Below are 5,153 nucleotides of genomic sequence, written 5' to 3'. Positions count from 1 at the left end.
TGCCACCTGCTGTCCGTTTTGCATAGATATGTCCGTTTTGTAGAAGCAGCTAACTTTTATAAAACCACGCCAATACTCTAACAAATGCTAAAGTCTGCTTACACAACCCCCAGAAAATATGACGCTTATGTAATTGCTTTACTAAACGCTTGATAAATATGAAATCAACACAAGGGACCAGGATTTCTGCTGATGTATCAATAGTCAAAAAAACACGTAGTAAAGTATCGTCCCATATGGTCTAGCGGTTAGGATTCCTGGTTTTCACCCAGGCGGCCCGGGTTCGACTCCCGGTATGGGAAGTAATGTTTTTAGATTAAAACGTTTTAACCGAGACAACCTTCTCAGAAAAGATTATATATATATATATATATATATATATATATATATATATATATATATATATATATACACACACACACACACACACACACACACACACACAGTTATATGATTACATGAAAATGTTTACAAAGACATTGGGTTGAGAATATCCAATGTAATGTACTGTAGAGGTAAAGCTTTTATGATTACAACAGTTTTGTCTCTTCTATAATATCCAGCTGTGTTCTATATGACCTTTTATTCATCACTCTGACCATGCTTTGAGAGAACTTTAAAATGGTCTATTTGTAATTTATATTAACCCTGTCATTCTTTTTGTTTCTCTTTTTGATTTGCTTTGTTCTGTTGTTTATTTTGTGTTGTAACTTGTTATAGGGTTTATACATTTTCTGTATCTGTACTCTTAACAATAACAAAAGAAAAAAATGTTTGCAATAATTTTTTAGTTTAGGTACAGATATTAGATTGTTAATACTGTGGATGGAAGAATGAAGATTGCATGCTTTGTAGCATGTTGCTGACATGATTAGCATGCTAAAGATAACCTATTTAACCTATTAAAGATATGCATAATATAGATAAATAGATGCGCTGCATAAATCATATGCTGGATAAGTTTGTGGTTCATTCCTCTGTGGTGTCCACTGATTAATAAAGGGACTAAGCCGAAAATAAAATGAATGAATAAATGTTGCAACTAGGTAGCCTAACTTTTTGATCTGTGCCCTTTGCTAAAACAGTGGAAGAAGAAATGTGCATGGGGATTAATGATTCATGTGTGAACAATACTTGAAATAAAATAAATAAATATTTATTTTTGAAAGATGACACATTCGATGTAAGCACATGATATTTAAGAGAGTAAATGACAGCAGTTCAGTGCTGGGCTTGGGTCAAACACACATGCCATCAACAAATAGGTTATCATCTAATATAATGTTATGAAGTATACGGTATATGTATGTAAATATGTCATTTGCCACACTTGTTAAGTTCTTGAAAAGTTTGTAAATGCATCTGGAAAGTGCTTGAAAAGTGCTTTAAAGAGTTTTATTATTAACAATATTTTTCTTTAATTCTGAGAAGATATGGTTTATAGTTATAGCTAAACAAAGTAAGTTTAACAGTAAATTACTATTATAGTTAGTAAATATTTTTTGTAAGAAACAGTAGGGTATGAAAAGTGTTTCTTTTGGAAATGTAGAAAATAAAATGGGGGAATACTAGCTAGCATTTCCAGATAGGTGTAACCAAACCTTTTCAAAGTCTGAGGACAATATATCAAAGAATGTATAAATAATTCCCCAGACCACAAACAACAGTATTACCAATGAATTCCCCAAACAGGCTTTCCGATAATGGGAGGGGCAGACAGAGGCATTAAGGGCTCATCTGAATTTTATGACACCACAAACTGTAGACGCAAAACTATAAAGGGACTGTCTACATTTATTTGATGTTATGACAACGCTCACTCACCTGCAAAGGACACCATCGTTAACCAAAACCATAAGCTCGTCTCATAACAAACGGGTTGATGTTACAGTCATTGTAACCCAGTTTTCTTAATATCACCACTAATACATGTGGAATGAAACTCTTGAAAACTAAAAGTAAGGTGCTATTAAAGTGTTAATGAATGGAACAACTAGAGATGTCTCTCACTATGCCACCCAAAAGCCTTACTGAAATAAAATAACATTGTAAACACTGCTCGCATAAATAAAGTCTTTTGATTGGTCTACTGGACGCCGACGTCACTCTTCCCATCTACAAGCCCGAAAGACGCGTCGCTCCACTGATTGCATGCATGGGAGCGTTTGCAGTTTGACGCGTTGTCGCTTGCGGTGCAGATGCCGAGCGCTGGACCAATCGCTTTCGAGGGAAAATGTGAGCGCAAGGAATTCCCCACACAGTGAAAACAGTGAAACCTTATGTTAGGCAAAAGAAAACCAAGAAAGCTCGTCCAGGGCTTCAAAACAATGCGCTTTTAGAAGATTCCGTCTTTGGCAAAGAGGATAAAGTCACTACGTTGCATCAGGACGCAAGACGAGGATTCGGATAATAACAGGAATTGTTTCATTGAAATAAAAGTCACCTCACGTTAACCTTTAAACCTGAAGACCATGGGGAAGACGAAGGTAAGTGTCTATATAACTTGTTACTTTTAGTTCTCACGTGCTTTTAACGTTACTCAAGACCTCACAGTTCTTGTGCACTTGTTTAGTTCTTTCTCATGTGTTTGAATGTGCAAGCGTGGTTTATGTCATTCACAATACACGCTTGACATTCCCTTTAAACAAACATATGCTTTCATCATTGTGATCTCTCATTTGCCAGTCCTGATCTGTACAGCCCTCAGGACAGCTTGACCCACTGCTCTGTTGTGCCCCTTTCTCTCATAACTGTGCGCTGAGTTGTTCCAGCATGATTGTGGGCATGTGACCGTAGTGACTGCTTCAGTGTGAGAATCTCTTGTCTCAGGCTGACATTGCTGGTTAAGACACAGTAAGGCTTCACATGAGTGTGAACAATCAGTTACCCAGTCTTTAGTGCTGGGACATCAGTGGTTCCATCCAAATCTCTTATGTTGATGTAGGCTTTATATTTAAAACTGGCTTGCCTTTGTGTTATTATTATCAGTACTTGTGACCAAGGTTAGAAAATGACCTGAGGCTTAGGACAAAAATGCCACTGGAAGTTGATAATATGCCCTTTAATAGATAATATGCCCCTTTATGTGGCTTTTTATAATACAGTATGTTGTAATTTAACATTGAGGTAAACTTGGTTTTATATTCATACATTTACATTTTCTGCTTAATAATAGTTTCATACAAATATTCTTTGCTAATTTTAGGCAAATTATATTAGCAGCCAATGACTATCCAAATACATTGTTCATAGTCAATCAAATAGTGCTAATGTTGTTTTTATTCATACTGGCATGTAATTTTAGACCGAATATTCAAAGTACTATGGTAAACAATATAGAAAGGCTGTCACAAGTTGCCACTAAACTAATGTGCGAATTTAAAACCAAGTTTACCTCAATATTAAATAGTGCTAATGTTGTTTTGAAGTAATACTTCCATGTGATTTCAGACAGAATATTCAAAGTACTATGGTAAACAATATAGAGAGCCTGTCACAAGTTGTCACTGAACTTATGTGCGAATTTAAAACCAAGTTTACCTCAATATTAAATAGTGCTAATGTTGTTTTGAAGTAATACTTACATGTGATTTCAGACAGAATATTCAAAGTACTATGGTAAACAATATAGAGAGCCTGTCACAAGTTGCCACTGAACTAATGTGCGAATTTAAAACCAAGTTTACCTCAATATTAAATAGTGCTATTGTTTTTTTGAAGTCATACTTACATCTGATTTTAAACAAAATATTCAAAGTACTATAGTAAACAATGTAGAGAGCCTGTCACAAGTTGTCACTGAACGAATGTGGGAATATAAAACCAACTTTACCTCCATTTTAACATTGACCAGTCTAAACCATGCAGTACTAGCAGCCAATGACTATCAGAATACATCGTTCACAGCCGATCAAAAACTGCTAATGTTGTTTTAAGGTTATACTTACATGTGATTTCAGATTATTCAAAGTACTATGGTAAACAATGTAGAGAGCCTGTCACAAGTTGTCACTGAACGAATGTGCGAATGTAAAACCAACTTTACCTCAATTTTAACATTGACCAGTCTAAACCATGTAGTACTAGCGGCTTGTTTATTGTATTGTCACATGCAGTGAATTATTTAGAATTGCTAAATATTATGGGTCAAGGACATTTTTGTGGTTGTACATAGGGAATGTTATTTTATTTATACAGAATGCATAGTAAATGCAATGGTAATGTGTGTGGTGAAATAACGGAGTCAGTAAGTTTAAAAAAAAAAAAATATATATATATATATATATATATATATATATATATATAAACTACATACATATTAGGATGTCTAATTACTAAAAAAGTGTTCATACTAATGGTGATGTTATTACTTGATGTTGTGCGTATCTGCTATAATGACAGGTATGTTATACAGCAGAGATGGGGGACTCAAGTCACATGACTTGACTCGAGTCAGACTTAAGTCACAACATTTAGGAATTGAGACTTGCTTGACAAATATCCAAAAAAGAGGCAACTTGACTTGACCTTCATGACTGGAGACTTGACTTGGACTTGAGGTACATGACTCTAAATAACTTGTTTTTGTTAAATGCATAACCGTTTCTTATATATTGTGCATTTAAAAACAAAACAAAACCAAAAATTCTAAGTCGTGCATGCACAGTATTAACAGCTCATTGGTTCTCAGATTGGTCCGAAACATCGGTTCTCTGTACTGTTCCGAATAAAGCACTGCAACCAATTCCTGACTGGAGTTAATTATTTTTTAAGTTGATAACTTGGGATATTCTTTTTTCCATGTCAGAAGGAGTGCCAGGCCAGATTAAAAGTAGGTAACTTTAATTAATTTGTGGATTAGTGTTTATTGGAAATGCATACCATTTTAAATGAATCAGTTGGATTTGCTGAAATAGATCAATCGGTTCGTTAAGAAGAACCACTTAAAATGAGTCATTAGATTCATTAGAACGGTTCATTTTAAAACATTAACAATAGCAAAGCATGCAACTCAATAATCAGCGATTCAATTATCACCACTTCTAATTTCATTTGAAACTTCAAATCACATAAAAAATGGTCAGTTTATATACATATACATACACATATATATATATATATATATATATATATATATATATATATATATATAT

General features: G+C 34.2%; 1 protein-coding gene and 1 non-coding gene across 5 annotated transcripts in view; both read left to right on the top strand.

Annotated features, from left to right (window-relative positions):
* The first annotated feature begins 230 nt into the window (after positions 1-230).
* Positions 231-302, top strand: trnae-uuc (transfer RNA glutamic acid (anticodon UUC)). The gene has a single exon. It is a non-coding gene; the product is annotated as a tRNA-Glu (tRNA).
* A 1,843-nt stretch (positions 303-2,145) lies between these two features.
* Positions 2,146-5,153, top strand: part of elf1 (E74-like ETS transcription factor 1) — a 104,670-nt gene continuing 101,662 nt past the window's right edge. For all 4 annotated transcript variants that reach the window (XM_087280098.1, XM_087280093.1, XM_087280096.1 and 1 more), the window contains exon 1: positions 2,146-2,486. The gene's annotated coding sequence lies outside the window, so the exon portion shown is untranslated. The remainder of the gene's footprint in view (positions 2,487-5,153) is intronic.

The sequence above is a fragment of the Danio rerio genome, chromosome 14 (genome assembly GCF_052040795.2).
Source record: "Danio rerio strain M-AB ecotype USA chromosome 14, GRCz13ab, whole genome shotgun sequence".
Lineage (NCBI taxonomy): Eukaryota > Metazoa > Chordata > Actinopteri > Cypriniformes > Danionidae > Danio > Danio rerio.
The sequence above is the reverse complement of the archived record's forward strand: the minus strand, read 5'-3'. Positions and strand labels throughout refer to the sequence as shown.